The sequence below is a fragment of the Gopherus flavomarginatus genome, chromosome 4 (genome assembly GCF_025201925.1).
Source record: "Gopherus flavomarginatus isolate rGopFla2 chromosome 4, rGopFla2.mat.asm, whole genome shotgun sequence".
NCBI classification, from domain to species: Eukaryota; Metazoa; Chordata; order Testudines; family Testudinidae; genus Gopherus; species Gopherus flavomarginatus.
Window position 1 is genome coordinate 48509182 of NC_066620.1, and position 19862 is coordinate 48529043.

At 48.1% G+C, this 19862-nt stretch overlaps 1 protein-coding gene across 2 annotated transcripts in view; it reads right to left on the reverse strand.

The window, feature by feature from the left end:
* The window catches only part of LOC127049469 (uncharacterized), a 481224-nt gene extending 464151 nt beyond the window's left edge, over positions 1-17073 (reverse strand). Inside the window, exon 1 of one of the 2 annotated variants that reach the window (XM_050950270.1) lies at positions 16757-17073. The gene's annotated coding sequence lies outside the window, so the exon portion shown is untranslated. The other variant, XM_050950272.1, reaches the window with a different exon arrangement.
* Positions 17074-19862: the final 2789 nt, after the last annotated feature.

Genomic DNA, 19862 nt, shown 5'->3' on the forward strand with positions numbered 1-19862 from the left:
TTCATTGCGGTTCTCTGTTCTCCATTCTGTATGCAAACTGAGTTGTCTTCCTGTCCCATCTTTCATGCAGATGAGGCTAGGAGAGTTGCCTCTGCTCTCCATTCTGTATGCTAATGGAGATGTCTTAATCTTGTCACCCTTGTCAGGAGGGGTCTAGGTGTGTCTCCCAAAGGCTTCACTGCTCTCCGCAAGTCTATTCCTCTGATGGGTTTTGGTTTAAGCAGAGGTTGGGGGTTGGGAGGTGTCTCTCATGAGTCAGGCTGGATACTGCACTCTGGTTCAGCAAGAACACAGAGGTGTCTGGTATCAGTGCGTGTGTGCGTGCGTGTGTGTGTGTGTAGAGTGTGACAAAGTTACTCCTCTACTTTGGTGGGTCCTGCACTTATTGGCAGATTTGCTCACTCAGTGATCTTCCCTACAGGCTGGATCAACTCCTCCACTGTCTGATCAGGAGTTGGGAGGTTTGGGGAGAACCTGGGCCCCCTCTCTACTCTGAGTTCCAGCCCAGGGCCCTGTGGATTGCAGCTGTCTATAGTGCCTCTTCTAACAGCTGCATGACAGCCACAACTCCCTGGGCTACTTCCCGATGGCCTCCTCCAAACACCTTCTTTCTCCTCACTACAGGACCTTCCTCCTGGTGTCTGATAACACTTGTACTCCGTAGTCCTCCAGCAGCACAGCCTCTCACTCTCAGTTCCTTGTGCCTCTTGCTCCCAGCTCCTCACATGCACTTCCTCTCCTCTAGCTCCTCCCCACCTGACTGGAGTGAGCTCCTTTTTAAACCCAGGTGCCCTGATTAGACTGCCTTGATTGGCTGCAAGTGATCTAATCAGCCTGTCTGACTTAATTGGTTCTAGCAAGTTCTTGATTACTCTAGTGCAACCACTGCTCTGGTCACTCAGAGAACAGAAAACTACACGCCCAGTGACCAGTATATTTGCCTTCCACCAGACTCCTGTACCCCACTGGTTTGGGTCTGTCACATATCCCTCCCCTCTGCTCAACACCAAGGGGTTGGGCAGCTTGGGAAGCCAGACAGTGCACACGTGACAAGCCATCAGCATTGTCGTGACGGCTCCCTGCTCTGTGTTGCACACAGAACTGGAAAGGTTGGAGGGATAAGAACCACCTGGTCACAAGTGGGTTCTTCTCCTTGTTCCGCTGCATCCATTGAAGAGGGGCATGGTCGGTCACGAGGACAAATCTGCGCCCGAGCAAGTAGTAGCGCAATGCTTCCATGACCCACTTTACGGCAAGGCACTCCTTCTCCACCACTGCATATTTTTGTTCCCTTGGAAGGAGTTTCCTACTGAGGTAAAGAATTGGGTGTTCCTCCTCCCCAACCATCTGTGATAGAACGGCCCCCAACCCTACTTCCGATGCATCTGTCTGCAGAATAAATTCCTTGGTGAAATCAGGAGCTATTAGTACAGGATTACTGCAGAGGGCAGTCCTTATGTCTGTGAATGCTTCCTCTGCTGCGTCAGACCACCTTACCAGATCAGGTCCACGGGCTTTTACTAGGTCAGTCAGGGGGCTTGCCCTTGTGGCAAAGTGGGGGATAAATCATCTGTAATACTCCACTACACCTAGGAATGCCCGGACTTGTTTCTTGAGATGTGGTCGCAGCCAATTTTTGATGACCTCCAACTTGTTCACTTGGGTTTTTAGCAGACCCTTTCCCACAATGTAGCCAAGATATTTGGCCTCTGTAAACCCTACAGCACACTTGGCAGGGTTTGCTGTAAGGCCAGCTTGCCTGAAGGTATCAAGGACTGCCTCCACCTTCTTTAGGTGAGTTTCTCAGTCTGGGGCATGAATGACCACATCATCCAAGTAAGCAGCAGCATAACTGTTATGTGGGTGTAATAACTTGTCCATGAGGCGCTGGAAGGTAGCTGGTGCCCTATGTAGTCCAAAAGGGAGGACAGTGTATTGAAAAAGGCCCTCTGGTGTAGAGAATGCAGTCTTTTCCTTTGCGTCTTCTGCAAGGGGAATCTGCCAGTACCCCTTTGTCAAGTCTAGAGTAGTCAAGTACTGGGCATTACCCAGCCAATCCACTAGCTCATCTATGCGAGGTATGGGGTACACGTCAAACTGGGATACTTCGTTTAGTCTCCGGAAGTCATTGCAAAACCTTGTGGTGCTATCAGGTTTGGGCACCAGCACGATTGGGCTGGACCACTGACTGTGGGATTCTTTGATGATCCTCAACTACAGCATTTTTTTTATTTCTGCTTTTATTTCCTCCCTTTTGGCCGCTGGCAACTGACAGGGCCTCATGGTTATTTTGGCCCCAGGGTTCGTGACGATGTGGTGATACGTCTCGGTTGTTCGACCAGGTTTTGTCAAGAACACATCTTGGTTCCGGAAGATCATCTCAGACACCTCATTCTTCTGGTCTGGTGTTAAATCAGGAGACATTCTCACCTGTTTAGAAGGCTTGTTTTCCTACCTTAGGTCTTTTTGGACAGTTACGCACGCTTCTTGTGCATGCCAGGGTTTCAGAAGGTTGATGTGATAAATCTGTTCTTGTTTTCAGCGTCCTGGCTGCCGCACCTTGTAGGTTACTCCTCCCACGGGTTCAGCCACCTCATAGGGCCCCTGCCATTGGGCCAGAAGCTTGCTTTCTGCTGTGGGTACCAACACCATCACCCGATCCCCTGGTTGGAACTGTCGGACTTTTGCCTGGCGATTGTAATAGGTTCTCTGGGCCTCCTGGGCCTTTTCCAAATGTTCCTGTACAAGAGGGGTGACACTGGCTATCCGGTCTCACGTCTGTATTACATGTTCTATTATATTTCTCCCCTCATTGGGTTCCTCTTCCCAGATCTCTTTGGCGATGTCTAGTATGCCACCTGGGTGATGCCCGTATAATAACTGAAAGAAGAAAACCCAGTTGAGGCCTGAGGTACCTCCCGGATAGCGAACATAAGGTAGAGTAGTAGTGTGTCCCAATCCTTCCCATCCCAACTTACCACCTTCCGTATCATAGCCTTGAGGGTTCGGTTAAACCTTTCTACCAATCCATCAGTCTGCGGATGGTAGACTGAAGTTCTCAGGGTATGTATATGGAGCAGTGTACAGAGGTCCTTCATTAGTTTTGACCTAAATGGGGTTCCTTGGTCTGTTAATATCTCCATTGGTAGTCCCACTCGGGCAAAGATCCCCACCAGCTCTTTGGCTAGCGTTTTTGAGGCTGTGTTCCGCAAGGGGACGGCTTCTGGGTAGCGAGGAGCATAGTCCAAAACAACAAGTATATATTGGTGGCCCCGAGCCATCTTCTCTAGGGGTCCCACTAGGTCCATGGCTATTCGTTCAAAGGGGACCTCTATGATTGGAAGGGTACTAAAGGTATCCTCAGGTGAGGACGGGGACTGTGCAGCTGACACTCCGGGCAGGATGCACAGTACCTCCACACTTCTTCATGTACTCTGGGCCAGAAGAACCGTTGTAGGTACTCATGCCAGGGTCTTCTCTACCCCCAAATGCCTCCCAAAAAGATGACTATAAGCAAGACTTAATACAGCGTTCTGGTGTTTTTGAGGTACTAGGATCTGCTGTATCTTCTGCCCCTGTACTGGTGCAACCCAGTATAAGAGATGCTTCTTCATTATGAAGTAGGGTCCTGGTCCCTGGGTTTTCCCTTCCACGGGGACCCCATCTATTTCAGTCACCTCCTTCCTAATGTCGGACCTTGGGTCTTCGGCCTGGTCCCGCCCAAAATTTCCTCTCCAGGGGCTAATCTGCCCGACATCTAGGGGCCTAGTCTCTGTTGCCTCTACTGGCTCAGAAGCGTTAGGGTGAGGGTCAGACTCGGGTGCTTCTCCCTCCTGGGTGGCCTCCTTTTCAGCTGTTCGGGTCTGCCTACGTACGAGAGGGACACTCTGGCTTTGAGTCAGTATTCGGGTTCCCAAGGCCTTAGCTGCCCTCCTTTCCCTTTTTGACTTTCTGCCCTGTCTGGGAATGGAAACTAAATCTGGGGATATTTCAGAGAAAACTGTGGGTTGACAATCTACTATGGAGGCCTCACTAACTTCAGGGTTCCCCTTTTCCTCCAACTCACCTACTGAGAGTAAGATTCCAAACCCTGGGAAGTCCCTCTCAATGAGCACCGGGTATGGGAGTTTAGGGACTACACCTGCTGCTACCTCAGTAGTGTTCCCCTGAACTTCTAGTTTTACTGGGATGGTAGGGTAATAACCAACTGCGCCATGGACGCATGTAATCCCCCTACGCTTAGCCTGCAGCAGCTGACTACACTTCACAAGCTTCCCTGAGACAAGCGTGATAGCACTCCCCGAATCAACCAGTGCCATGGTCTTGACCCCATGTAGCTTTACTGGTCTGGTGTACATATGTGGGGTTAGTGAGACCCCCACAAAGTGGATTAGGGAGCATCTGCCCAGTTCCCCAGGTTACACTGCATCGGCTCCTCAGCATTGGGACACTGTGCAGCTATATGTCCCCACTCCCCGCAAGTATAACATCTGTATTGAGCCCTAGGCATTCCCCAGTCTCTTGGTTTGGGCAATCTATCATGATCCTCTTCTCTCTCAGTGCTCTGACTCTTTGTGGCTTCTCTTGAGCCTTCAGCCCCTCTCTTTTTCCACCTGGGCTCTCCTAGTGGCCCCGTCACTTGAGCTCTAGGGCTTAGTGCTGCTAGTTTAACCCGAGGAGCCTCTTCCTTAACTGGTCAGGTCAGCTTCCTCGCTGTCCTTCGCCTTTCTACCAGTGCAACAACCTCATCATAGGTGGAGGGTTCATTCTGGTTTACCCAGGCACGAAGGTCTGGAGGTAGTTCCCTCTTGTATCCGTCAATGACCAAAACCTCTAATATCTCTTCTGGACTCCGGGACTCCATTCGCAACCACTTTTGTGCGAGATGGATGAGGTCATACAATTGGGACCGCGGGGTTTTATTTTCCTGGCACCTCCATTCATGATACCGCTGGGTCCGCACTGCAGTCGTTACCCCAGATCTGGTCAGGATCTCTGCTTTCAGCTGGGGGTAATCTGCTGCAGCCTCTTCAGGCAGATCATAGTAAGCCTTCTGGGTCTCCCCACACAGGAATGGGGTAAGGATGCCAGACCACTGATCTCGAGGCCAGGCCTCCCATAGGGCTGTCCTCTCAAAGGCCAGAAGGTATGCCTCTACATCATCCTCCCGGGTCATCTTCTGCAGCCAATGGCTGTCCCGTATGATCTGCATCCTATCATGGCCACGGTTCAGCTCTGTAAGGGTCTTTACCTGGTTCACCAGTTCTCGCAACATAGCTTGGTCTTGAGAAGCCTGGTCCATCAGCAGGCGATTAGTCTCTTCCTGCAGCCGCACTGCCTCCTGTTGGGCAGCTGCCTGGACACAGGTAGCCTCCTGCTGGGCTGCTGTAGCTTGTGTCAATGCCCATACTAAGTCATCCATTGTGGTGAAAAAAAAAAAAAACCCTCTACCTTTTTTTCTGGTTTTTTTTTAAATCACCCTCCTTCTTCTGCCGCGTTGTGCACACCAGATTCCACCCCTGAGACCAGTTGTGACAAAGTTCCTCCTCTACCTTGGTGGGTCCTGCACTTACTGGCAGATTTCCTCACCTCACTGATCTTCCCTACAGTCTGGATCAACTCCTCCTCTGTCTGATCAGGAGTTGGGAGGTTTGGGGAGAACCCGGGCCCGCCCTCTACTCCGGGTTCCAGCCCAGGGCCCTGTGGATTGCAGCTGTCTATAGTGCCTCTTCTAACAGCTGCATGACAGCTAAAACTCCCTGGGCTACTTCCCCATGGCCTCCTCCAAACACCTTCTTTCTCCTCACTACAGGACCTTCTTCCTGATATCTGATAACACTTGTACTCCGTAGTCCTCCAGCAGCACAGCCTCTCACTCTCAGTTCCTTGTGCCTCTTGCTCCCAGCTCCTCACAAGCACTTCCTCTCCTCTAGCTGCCCCCCATCTGACTGGAGTGAGCTCCTTTTTAAACCCAGGTGCTCTGATTAGCCTGCCTTGATTGGCTGCAAGTGATCTAATCAGCTTGTCTGCCTTAATTGGTTCTAGTAAGTTCTTGATTACTCTAGTGCAACCACTGCTCTGGTCTCTCAGGGAACAGAAAACTGCTCACCCAGTGACTAGTATATTTGCCCTCTACCAGACTCTCGTACCCCACTGGTTTGGGTCTGTCACAACAGTTTCTTGTCTGGTGAAAAAAATTTCCCTGGAACCTAATCCCACCCATTTATATTAATTCTTCTGGGGAAATTGGATTTGCTTAACAACGTTTCACTTAAAGTCATATTTTTCTGCTACATAAGTACACTATTAAGCGAGGAATTACTGTACTGCAATGTTGTGTGGTAACGAAACATGGGTGCTGACAGAGGAGCAGCAGCTGTCTGGAGATGGCGATGGAAAGAAGAATGCTGGGAATGTCAATCCACAACAAAGTCCTCAATGAAGAAATCAGACAGCAGAGTGGAGTGCTGGGCGTGGTTGTTGAGAGCAGGCATAGTAGAATGTGATAGGCCGGGCATATAGTGATGCTCACTGACAATCGATGGACTGCAGCTTCACTCAACCAATCTCCAAAGAGATGGGAAGATGTTATTATGAAAAAACATGGCCACACATGGAGAAGGAAGGCCATGATAGGAGAAGAATGGAAGATGTGTTGTGATTGGCGCAATCAAGACAAGGGCTGAAGGACCGATTGAGCAAGGTGAACTTCTAGTAATAAAAGAGTCTCAAAAATGTGTTTTGGAAATTTAATGAAATGGTGATATACAGAAGGAATACTGCTAATGTAATGTGTGGTTTGGTACTGAACTGCATTTCTATTAAATTTTATTTCAAACAAGTTTCTACAGAATTATTTACAGAACATTGTAAAACAATCACCTATATTAATAACATGTTGAGAAATAAAAATGGATCCGTCCATTCATAGCTTGACTGACATAGTTATCAGTAAATGTTTAACAACAAGACATGTGAAAATGATTTAGTGTTCAAAATATTATACAAATTATTTTGAGAAAAAGTAGTGAGCATATAGTTTTCATACATAGTCCTGAAAACTATTCATCATCCAAAGGTTCTTTTGATCTGAAGTGATATAACTGCAGGCTAGTAATATAAGGGCCCTACCATCAATCAGACCCTAACCCCGCTCCTTGACCCCTTAACCTGTCCCTTGACCGCTTAAACACCGCCCACCTGTCACGAGAAGTCCCGCCCCAGAGGATATCACTTCTGGGGTCAAGGCAGCCACATGACCAGAAGCAAGTATGCCATGTGACCCCTCTAAGAATTCCTTCCACTGCCCTCTACCCATCAAGGTGGGGTTTCCCCATTAGCACTGCCCTGAGAGGAGATTTGTCCAATCAGGGTGAGTTCCGGGGTGGGGTGAGCTGTCCGGAAGTGGGTCGTGTGACCCCTCTAAGAACTCCTCCCACCATCCTCTACCAATCAGGAAGGGTTTCAGCTGCTGAGGACCACCCTGAGAGGAGAATTGACCAATCAAGGCAAGTTCCGGGGTGGAGTGACCCATCTGGAAGTGGGTTCTGTGACCCCTCTAAGAACTCCACCTACTTCCCTCTACCAATCAGGATGGGGTTTGCCCCAATAGGACTGCCCTGAGAGGAGATTTGACCAATCAGAGTGAGTTCTGGGGCGGAGTGACCTGTTCGGAAGTGAGTCGTGTGACCGCTCTAAGAACTCCTCCCAATGCCCTCTGCCAATCAGAAAGCAGCACCATTACCCCAGAAGTCGCAGCTCTGGGCAGAGGAGGCCAGCTCTGACCAAGGACACGTGTTTTAGAAATTGTGGAAAGGCTGCTGAGAGGAAACATGGACTCCTGTACCATCCCGGTGAGAACGTTGGACTTTGTTTTAGCTCTGAGCACCTTTGGACTTGTGTGGAGAAAGCGCTACATCAGTGACAGTTTCGAGGAGGACCCTGTGACTCAATGTTGATGGATACGTTGGAATCCGACTCCGAAACCCTTGTTAGGCATCCCGATTAGTGTGAAGGCCTCTCATTGTCCACCCCCCTCGAGGTGGAAGGCGATCATGGTGTGACAATTAGCAGTGATCCCCTAACAGTTAGTAGCCTTATAATAGCTGGCAACCATTAGAAGAAATTGGATATCTCATGGACACAGTAACTCCACCAGAGAGGTCTTTTGGGGCCATCTGCCTGTCCCAAGTCAGGATAAAGGAGGAGGGTTGGGCGTGGGGCTAGGAACTCCACCCTGTAAAAATCAACCTGCTACGGAAACGCCAACTATAGAGACAACAGAGACTTTTACCCTGGAAAAAGAAGGGTCTTCAATTCAAAGATGCATGACGCTGGTTGGTAAAAGCCGTGAGGAAGCCACAAAGCCGATTACCCTTCTTGCAACCAGGAGGATTACCATAGGCACATGGAATGTGAGGACTATGTACGAGTCAGGAAAGACAGCGCAGGTTGCAGCAGAGATGAGGAGCAACAACCTGACCCTATTAGGCATTAGCAAGACAAGATGGACGCAAGTGGGACAGAGACGACTGTTGACAGGAGAGCTGTTGCTGTATTCAGGACATGAAGAGAGTGACGCACCCCACACACAGGGAGTAGGCTTCATGTTGTCCAAGCAGGCACAGAGAGCACTGATTGGTTGGGAGACACATGGTCCCAGGATCATCACAGCATCCTTCAGAACTAAAATGAAGAGGATTAAGATAAATGTTGTTCGGTGCTATGCTCCAACTAATGACAGCGAAGAGGAGGACAAAGATTATTTTTACAACAGACTCCAGAAAATATTAGAGATTCTCCCAGACAAAGACATCATCATCATCCTTATGGGAGACTTTAATGCCAAAAATGGACCTGATAACACAGAATACGAACAAGTCATGGGGACCCACGCTCTGGGAGAGATGTGTGAGAATGGAGAGAGATTTGTGGATTTGTGTGCACTTAACAACCTGGTCATAGGAGGTAGAATCTTTTCTCACAAGCAGATCCACAAGAGTACCTGAGTGTCACCAGCAGGTACGACAGAAAATCAGATCGATCATGTCTGCATTAGCAAGAAGTTTAGAAGATCCTTGCAGGACGTTAGAGTTAGAAGAGGAGCAGACGCGGCGTCCGACCATCACTTAGTGGTGGCCAGATTGAAGCTGAAGCTGAAGCTGAAAAAGAACTGGACAGACACGTCAGACAGAAGAGTGAAGTACAACGTCAGCCTTCTGAAGGACCATAAGACCAAGGAAGATTTTGGACTGAGGCTGAAGAATAAGTTTTCAGTATTACAGGATCGGTCTGAGGAAGAGGAAGACAGTGTACTAAACAGATGGCAGAAAGTGAGAGAGACACTTAGGTCAGTATGCCAGGAAGTGCTTGGAATTAAGAAACATCAGCAGAAAGAGTGGATCACAGCAGAGACCTTGATCAACATAGAAGACAGAAAGAAGAAGAAGGCAGCAGTCTACAACAGCAGGACTAGAGCAGCAAAGGCCAAAGCTCAAAAAGAGTATGCTGAAGCCCACAGAGCAGTGAAGAGGAATATCAGGAAGGACAAGAGAGAGTATGTGGATGAACTGGCAGCAGAAGCGGAGCAGGCAGCATACAGCGGTAATATGAAACAGCTGTATGATACTACCAAGCGACTGTCTGGAAAGTGATCCATGGAGGGCAGCTTACTAACAGCTTCCAGGTGCAAACTGGAGTCAGGCAAGGAGGCTTGTTGTCACCATTTCTCTTTCTCCTCGTCATCGATTAGATTATGAAGACATCCACCTACGAGCGTAGGAACGGAATCCAGTGGACGTTGTGGACCCAGCTTGGTGACCTGGACTTTGCTGACGACCTTGCACTCCTTTCGCACAGTAAACAGCAGATACAAGAGAAGATCAACGTAGTGGCAGCCACGTCATCACAGGTTGGCCTCAACATTCACAAGGACAAGACCAAGATCCTTAGGATTAACTATACCAGCAATGACCCAGTCACACTGAATGGAAGCCCCCTGGAAGAAGTGCAGTCCTTCACCTATCTAGGTAGCATCATCGACCAGCAGGGTGGCACAGACGCAGACATCAAAGTAAGGATTGGTAAGGCAAGAGCAGCCTTCTTACAGCTCAAGAACATCTGGAGCTCTAGAGAGCTGTCTTTGGCAATAAAAATCCAACTGTTCAACTCCAATGTGAAATCAGTCCTACTGTATGGAGCTGAAACCTGGAGGACAACCAAAATAACCATCAGGAAGATCCAGACCTTCATAAATAGCTGCCTCAGAAGGATTCTCCAGATTCGCTGGCCAGATACCACCAGTAACATCTACCTCTTGGAGAGACCTGTCAACTCCCAGCAGAGGAAGAAATCAGAAGGAGAAGGTGGAGTCGGATAGGACATACACTAAGCAAACAGCCAACTAACATCACCAGACAGGCACTGCGGTGGAACCCCCAAGGCAAGCGGAAAAGAGGCCGTTCTAAACTAAAATAAACATGCCCAATTATTTCAACCTTTTCACATAGGTCATGTTTTCTAAACACCTGGCGATGTGACCTATACCTGGAACCAGTTAGAACAAATGGCCCAGGACAGAGGACTCTGGAGATCTGTTGTTGGCGGTCCATACCCCGATTGGGGTGACGGGCATGAGTGAGTGAGTGATGGACACAGTAGCCTGAACTTTTGAACTGTCTTTCCTTATCAGTCTTGAGGCAGTTGGAGCTGGTCCTAAGCTGGTTTTTGCTGAGCAGATTGCAGAAGTGCAGGGTTTGCTAACCGCCAATCAAATGCTAACATGACCGAAGCCTGTGTGTGAGTGTGTATAAAAGATTCTTGGTTTTTGTACGGAGTAGAGTTTTTTGTACCTAGGTACAGAACTCTCTTTTCTTCTGCAGAATAAAGCAACCTTTCCTTATCCCTGTCTGGCTGTCATTGGCTCTCAGCTAGGCGGACCCGACATTTTGGTAACAATGGCTTGGGGGAGTCACCAGCAGACAAGATTAATGGAAAAGACGTCGCTCAGTTAAATGAATAATTAAGAAGCGACGGTCGAGAATGAGGTGTAATGGGGCTAGGAACCAGGGATTGCATAAATTAACAACAAGCAGTAGAGTGCTTACACTGTTTCTTTACTGAAAATCTCTCAACAGCTCGAAGATGCCTTTCTAGAGGCCTTTGAGAACTTACACATCGGTAGCCCTGTGGATGTAAATATATCGTGCATCGGCTGTTTTTGCTCGTGTCTGAGACACAGATCTCAAGAGGAAAATCTGGAAAAGGACAAAATGGAAGATTGAACTGTAGTAAGATGAGGCCTGAGGCCTGATCTGAAGTAAGGGTCAGGATGTTGCTAAGCAAAGTTAGGCTGTGAGCCAGAGGCAGGCCCTGCTTACAGAAATTGGCAAAAAGAGGCCTGCTAGAACAGGAACGTATGCCAAGACGGCACCAGAACAGCTGGGTACGAACAAATGGCACACAGATAACAAGGAACAGGCAGACCCAGCCTAATGACAGTGTAAAAGGACAATATGATGAACAGACAATATGAAAGGACAATACAATGGACAGAGAGTATGATGGACAGATTTATTCGAAATGACCTGTGCCAGGAGAAAGGCAGTAATGCGTAAAGGGGCTGCACCTCAATGCATCAGGAGTGTTAAGAAATCTGTTCTGCACCTGTGCATAAGAATACGTAGCGGAGAGCACATCTTTGTTCGGCCTAGGGTGCAGTGGAAAGCCCCACCACTGACTGAGCTGTGTCCATTGTCAGGGAGCACCACACCAGTAATTACTGACAACAGGAACCAGCTCAGACTCCCTTATTGTAGAGATCATGGCGTCCATTTTTACAGGCAGCTGTAAAAGGTTGTGTTAAAGCAGGCGATTAATAAAACATTTAAATGTGTCAGTACGAATGTGTACCCCCCTCCATACTTGTATTAGTAAAACATGGTACATGACATGCAGGGCCGGCTCTAGCCATTTCGCCGCCCCAAGCACGGCAATGCGCGGGGGGCGCTCTGCTGCTCGTCAGTCCCACGGCTCCAGTGGACCTCCCGCAGGCGTGCCTGCGGATGCTCCACCGAAGCTGCGGGACCAGCGGACCCTCCACAGGCACGCCTGCGGGAGGTCCACCAGAGCCACTTCCCACCATCCCAGCAACCAGCAAAGCGTCTCCCGCGGCATGCCACCCCAAGCATGCGCTTGGCACGCTGTGGCCTGGAGCCGGCCCTGATAACATGTCTCCACAGACGGCTCTGTTAAATAACTACATTACACTCCCCCAGAAGTTGGGAGCTTTGGTGGGGTGACCCCTACCATAAAGAAGTCTGAGCCTGTTCATTCTTCCATTTTGTCCTTTTCCAGATTTTCCTCTTGAGATCTGTGTCTCAGACATGAGCAAAAACAGCTGATGCATCATAGACTTACTCCCACAGGGTTACCGACGTGTAAGTTCTCAAAGGCCTCTAGAAAGGCATCTGTGACTGGTTGGATCACAGAAACCCCCTGGGAGCTGCCACCTGATGAGCCCAGACTACTTCTACCCCTGCTTTCCCTGCCAGCTCAGGACCCCAGCAACCTGTCTGGCTGAGCCAGACACTCCCGTCTGCTCCAACACAGACCCAGGGTCTGAATTACTTGCCCCAAAGATGCAGGTTTACTGAAAGAGGCTAACAGAAGTGTTCCTGTCTTTAACAACCAGATGCCCAACTCCCAATGGGGTCTAAACCCAAATAAATCCCTTTTACCCAATATAAAGCTTCAAATGTGCAAATCTATATCTAATCAAACTGAATACAGATAAGATCCTCACCAGTTCCAGAATGCTCCTTTTACAGACCAATCTCCTTTTAGCCTGGGTCCAGCAATCACTCACACCCCTTGCAGTCGCTGTCCTTTGTTCCCATTTCTTTCAGGTATCCTGGGGTGGGGGTGGGGGTGGGGATCGGGCTGGAGAGGCTCTCTCTTTAGCCAGCTGAAGACAAAATGGAGGGCTCTCCCAAGGGTTTAAATCGACTTTTTCTTGTGGGTGGAGATCCACTCCTCACTCTTATGCAAAGTCCAGCTTCAAGGTGGAGAGTTGGAGTCACCTGGGCAAGTCACATGTCCATGCATGACTCACAGTTTTTACAGGGAGCATCCTTTGTTTACATGCTATCTTGAACTTCCTCAAGTAGACTTCTTGTGTGGATTGGAGTAGTCCAAGATCCATTGTCCTTTAAGTGTTTCTTGATTAGGTACTTAATTTCAACATTCCTTTCCCCAGGAACTGATCAAATGCTCTACTACGGTTATTTAGAAATCAAGCTGGTACACAGCCAACATTCATAACTTTGAATACAAAAATGATGCATGGATACAAATAGGATTGATACATTCAGTAGATGATAACCTTTATGGAGATATGTTACATGGCATGTGTAGCATAAAACACATTCTAAGCATATTTCCATAAAGCCTTAAGGGAGGTACCGTCACACCCTCCCCCTGAGCTTACTCTCAGAGACTTGGACACTGTCCATGGCGGAGACAGTACATGGAAAATCCCTGTTTGTCTTTGGTCACACTTCTTTCAAGTACCTTTAAACTATATGATGTCATTCCTAAAGGTCCTAGCCAGTTTTGGGGTTCCTGGTCCCCAGATGCCGGAAAACAGGTTGGGCTGTAGTATTGTTAACAGAATGCAGACAGCAATATCTTTTACAGTGGAGGTGTTTTGGCATTTAGCTACCAATGCCATGAGGCGGTGTGCCTCAGTTTCCCCTTCTACACAGCAGCATGGGCCTGTTATGCTTTTGCTGCTGTGCCAAGCTTCCAGACTGTTTACAGGAATAGGCTGAAAAGTAACATGCCTGTGGGGCTCTTCTGTCACCCTCCCTAGCATGTACAACAGTTTCTTCCACAAAGCCGGGATGTCCCACATCTTTAAAGGCTTTAACACTAGTACAAATTCCTTTGTTTTATCCCATAGGTGAATTAGCAAAAGACACAAGGTTAATAGCAAATCTACGGTGCACGGGCTTCGTTCACTCAGTTTGACTCATTTAGTGTCTATTGCATTTTCCCAGTTCTTTGTACCCTCTGGTAGGCACTCTGCCTCTTTGGAGAAGGCTTTTAATTCAGGCATGTGGTTGAGGCTTTCGCAAGGAGAGGGTGTACTGCAATCATGCCTGCCCTCGGCCCCTCCCTCTGGAATTTCTCTGGGCTGGACCTCACTCCATTGGGAAGTACCACCCATGCAGAGATCCCCCCCCCCACTCCTCTTGGAAAGAGAGTTTTATCTCTTACAGGTGTAAGAAGAACAACATCTTTCAAAGGGGTACTCTGGACCCCTTTGGGCACCACACTTTCTGTTCCCAATAGGTCAGTTGGATGGACTCCCCCTTTCAGGAGATCTGACCCCCAGGTTTCCCTTAAAACTGATCAACAGAAGAAGGGGCTGGCATTTGAAATGCAAACTTTTCACCCTCCTTCTGGGAAAGTCCCTTCCCACAAAAGGTGGGCGGACTGTCTGCCCCCCCCTTCCATCTTGACTTCCCTCTCTGGGCTCCCCTCTGAGTCAGACACTCCTGTGTCCCCCGAAAGGGAAGGTGACCCTTGGTCCAACTGTGGGCTCACAGCTACCAGCTATGGCAGACTCTTCACTGGCCAGCAAAATTCCCCCCTTTTCACTCAGGTTGGGTTTGCTTCCAGCTACTGAGATCTTGGGGTCTGTTTCCACCACAGAGGTCACCAGGACCCCAACTTCCACCTTTGGGACACCTCTCTATGCACCCCACCCCTGCTGACCTGCAACTTCCTGGCAGTCAGCAGCTGTGGTGGCCCTCGTTACAAGGTGGCACATCCTCCTTGCCCAGGGAGATGATTACGGGACAGGAGCTGGCTTCGACCAGCCCCTCCCTCTGGAACTTTCCTTCAGCCCCAGGACTACAGGAACTAGCCACAACCATCCCTGCCCCTAAAGCTGCATTCTTTACTGCCGCAGAGCAATCTAAGAGACACCCTCCTATTCCCCCAGCAGTCCATGTGACTTCACCCCGCACCGACCTCTCCCCGCCGGGGCTTTTACCTCAGGATTCCTTCTCACTGCTAACCAGCCCTGGGACACATTCTGCCACACTAAAGAAATCGTTTCCCAGTAGAAACGCTGCAAAATTGTGTGCCACCGTTGCAACAGTCAGTTCGGCCTGCAAATCCTTAGTTTGCATGTGTACTTTCGCTAAAGGTGCAAAGACTTTGTAACCCACTAACAACTCTAATTCTGCCATTTTACCTGGCAACAAATCTTTCTTCTGGATAAGGTCCCTCCTGACCACAGAAATCTCAGCACCTGTGTCCCTCAATCCAAGAAGCACTGCACTATTCATTTTAAGAGCATGCATATGCTCATTGCTTGGTTGTGTGGAAGCAAGCTTCACAAATCCTGTGTGGAAAGAGGCCACAGCCTGGCTCTGAGAAGCTGCAGCTTCATGTGTTACTTGTTGCTTGTTTCTACTCAGAAAGGGACACTTAGTCCTCAGGTGCTCAGCTGACTTACAATCATAGCACCTCTTGGGCTCCTCTGCTTGCATAGGAAATTTGGGACGAGTACCAAGGGAATGGGGAGGTGACTGCCCAGCCTCCTTTTTCCCCAGGGGTAAAACGGTGATTCTGCTTTCCCACAACCCTGTACCCCTCTCCCAGTGGTTTATGTTTGATTGCAGCTTGTGCTTGCTCATAAGAGTCTGCACACCCAGATAATTCAGCCCCTGCATTTACCTTTTTGTCTCACAAATACTGTTTTACATCATCACTGCACATATTCAGGAAGTGTTCCTGTGTAACCAGATCACACATCCCTTCGAAGCTTGTAATGCCTTTTCCCTGCACCCACTTGTCTACCAAATCTCTCATTTCATTGCCATAAGCCACATTACTCAATCCACATCCCCTATTAAGACTTCTGAATTTAACCCTGTAGGTTTCAGGTATAATCTGAAACTCTTTCAAAACCAGATCCTCAAATTTACCATAGTTTGAAGCATCATCAATAGGCATCTTACTTAATATGTCCAGAGCTCTACCAGTCCATTTTGCTATCAATGTGGTCATCTTTTGATCTTCAGGGATGGTATGCAGGGTGCCCAGTCTCTTGAAGGTGAGGAAATATTCGGCAATATCGCTGGAGTCCTCATACTATGGACACAGTTGCTCCCATTTAGGGCTTTTTGGGGAAGTGGAGCCAGCAGGTGGAGAGTTTTGTCTCTTCAACTCCATTACAGCCAGTTCATGCTTCTGGGCCTCCATAGCTCTCTTGTGGGCAGCCTCTTCCCTGGCTTTTTCTGCATCCACCCTTGCTGTCTCTGCCTCCATAGCTCTCTCGTGGGCACCCTCCTCCCTCTCCATTACTCCTTTATGTTCATTTTCTTTCTCTTTTGCTTCCAGTCTAGCCAGCTCTAGTTTGTTAGCTGCTTCACTGGTATTCATTTTCTTGCTTTCTTCTTCTGGGCCACACCCCCTCTGCAGTTCACTGAAACTGGGATGCACTCAGCTCAGGAGATTCTTAGTTAACAGAGACTTTCACAGTTCCCAATGTTCAGCCTTTCTGGGCAATTTGCACCCTGTGCAGTTTTAGCACCTTCAGATCTTCTTTCTTATTTATTTTGCTTCCTTTTCTGTCCCTACTTTCCTTATCCAAAATAAGCAAACAGAAAATAACAAACCAGTAACCACTTGGTCTGTTCTCCAGCCACCACCCTCAAAACTCATTTAACATCACTACCCGGACCTCAAAGCAATCAGAGGTGCACAAATCCTGCCAACTACGCCACTGTGACAGGTTGGATCACAGAAACCCACTGGGAGCTGCCACCTGATGTGCCCAGATTACTTCTACCCCTGCTTTCCCTGCCAGCTCAGGACCCCAGCACCCTGTTTTGCTGAGCCAGACACTCCCGTCTGCTCCAGCACAGACCCAGGGTCTGAATTACTTGCCCCAAAGTGCAGGTTTACCTGAAAGCAGCTAACAGAAGTGTTCCTGTCTTTAACTCTCAGATGCCCAACTCCCAATGGGGTCTAAACCCAAATAAATCCCTTTTACTCTGTATAAAGCTCATACAGGGTAAACTCATAAATTGTTTGCCCTCTATAACACTGAGAGAGAGATAGGCACAGTTGTTTGCTCCCCTAGGTATTAATACATACTCTGACTTAATTCATAAGTAAAAAGTGATTTTATGAAAGACAGAAAGTAGGATTTAAGTGGATCCAAGTAGTAAAAGACAAAACAAAGAAAGTAGCCAAGCAAAATAAAACAAAATGTGTAAATCTATATCTAATCAAACTGAATACAGATAAGATCCTCACCAATTCCAGAATGCTCCCTTTTACAGATTAATCTCCTTTTAGCCTGGGTCCAGCAATCACTCACATCCCTTGCAGTCATTGTCCTTTGTTCCCATTTCTTTCAAGTATCTCGGGGAGAGGGAGGGAGGGCTCTCTCTTTAGACAGCTGAAGACAAAATGGAGGGCTCTTCCAAGGGTTTAAATAGACTTTTTCTTGTGGGTGGAGATCCACTCCTCACTCCTGTGTAAAGTCCAGCTCCAAGATGGAGTTTTGAAGTCACTTGGGCAAGTCACATGTCCATGCATGACTCACAGTTTTTACAGGGAGCATCCTTTGTTTACATGCTATCTTGAACTTCCTCAAAAGACTTCTTATGTGGATTGGAGCATTTCAAGATCCATTGTCCTTTAAGTGTTTCTTGATTAGGTACTTAATTTCAACATTCCTTTCCCCAGGAACTGACCAAATGCTCTACTACAGTTATTTGGAAATCAAGCCAGTACACAGCCAACATTCATAACTTTGAATTCAAAAATGATACATGCATACGAATAGGATTAATGCATTCAGTAGATCATAACCTTTATGGAAATATGTTACATGGCATGTATAGCATAAAACACATTCTAAGCATTATTTGAGTTATGTGAGTTACTGTCACAGCATCGTCAAGCTGTTGAGAGATTTTCAGAAAACAAACAGTGTAAGAACCCCATTGCTTGTTTTTAATTTATGCAATCCCTGGTTTTTTGCCCCATTACACCCTCTCCTCGACCACTGCTTTTTAATCATTCATTTACCTGAGTGACATCTTTTCCGCTCACTGTGTCTGCCTGTGACTCCCCTAAGCCATGATCACTTTCCACCTCTAGGGAGATGAATGAGAGGCCGTCACACTCATCGTGGTGCCTAGCAAGGGTTTCGGGGTCGGATTCCAATGTATCCATCAACAGTTGATTCAAAGGGTCCTCCTTGGAACTGTCACTGAGGTAGCGCTTTCTCCACACAAGTCTAAAAGTGCTCGGGGTTAAAACAAAGTCCAAAGTTCTCATGGGAGTGGTAAAGGAGTACACGTTTCCTGTCAGTAGCCTTTCCACAATTTCTAAAACACGTGTCCTTGGTCAGAGATGGCCTCCTCTGCCCAGAGCTGGGACTTCTGGGGTAATAGTGCTGCTCTCTGATTGGCAGAGGGTGTTTGGAGGAGTTCTTAGAATGGTCACACGACCCACTTCCGAACAGGTCACCCCACCCCAGAACTCACTCTGATTGGTCAAATCTCCTCTCAGGACAGTCTATCGGGGTGAACCCCATCCTGATTGGGAGAGGGAAGTAGGTGGAGTTCTTAGAGGGGTCACATGACCCACTTTCAGATGGGTCACTCTGCCCCGGAACTTGCCCTGATTGGTCAAATCTCCTCTCGGGGAGGTCCCCAGCGGCTGCAACCCTTCCTGATTGGTAGAGGATGGTCACATGACACATCTTGCTTCCGGTCATGTGGCCATCTTGACCCCGAAAGTAAAACCCCCTGGAGAAAGACTTCTGGTGACAGGTGAGCAGGGTTTAAGGGGTCAAGGGGCAGAGTTTAAGGCATCAAGGGGTGGGGTTAGGGTTTGATTCATGGTAGGGCCTGAAGGGTATGGTTGTGTTTATTTTAAATAAAATGTGGTTTACAGGGTGCTTATGCATAGGGAAGCATGCTGTGGCTCACCGGCCTAGCAACATGCTGGAGAAGGCCATGGGGAGGGGTGTGAGCTGGGCATGTGGACTGGAGCACTATGAGCATGTGATAAACAAACCCATATATGGGTTTGTTTAACTCTGATTGGTTAAGGTTCATGTTATGTAAGTTGTTATATAACTTGTTATATAAGCACCATGTGCTATAAAGTAGCGAGGGGAGGGGCTCCTTGCTGGAGGGACTCTGCCTGATTCTTTGTACCAGGTGTCTCTCTGTGCACATGTTGAATAAAGCTTTATTGAATTGAATCGCATTGGATCGAAGTCCCATGATTTCTACCCAGCATCAGACTTACTGGGAACCACCAAAACCCAACAGTGTCTTGGCGCAGCGAGCAGGGTTTGAAATATCCTTCAGGATCACGACCTACAATCAAATTAGAGAGTGAGATTGTTCATTTTTTATTTGGTTGTGTGTCTCTGACCTCACTGGTGACTCTCATACCTTTTGTAGTAAGCAAGTCTAGGTGCTGGGGAATTCAGGGGGTTTGTTGCAGTCTTAAGGCATTGTACTTAGTGTGGGGGCTGGCCAAGCTATAAGTTCCTCTGACTAAGTGCTGTTGAAGTGGGAAATCATAGAGGCTGTAGGGACCAACAGTTAGTGTAGGGGCAGGTATAGTCATAAGTACCTCTAGCTGATGTGTTGGCAGGCTCAGATCTCCTAACTGGAATTTGTTGCAGTCTTAAGGCATTGTACTTAGTGTGGGGGCTGGCCAAGCTGTAAGTTCCTCTGACTAAGTGCTGTTGAAGTGGGAAATCATAGAGGCTGTAAGGACCAACAGTTAGTGTAGGGGCAGGTATAGCCATTAGT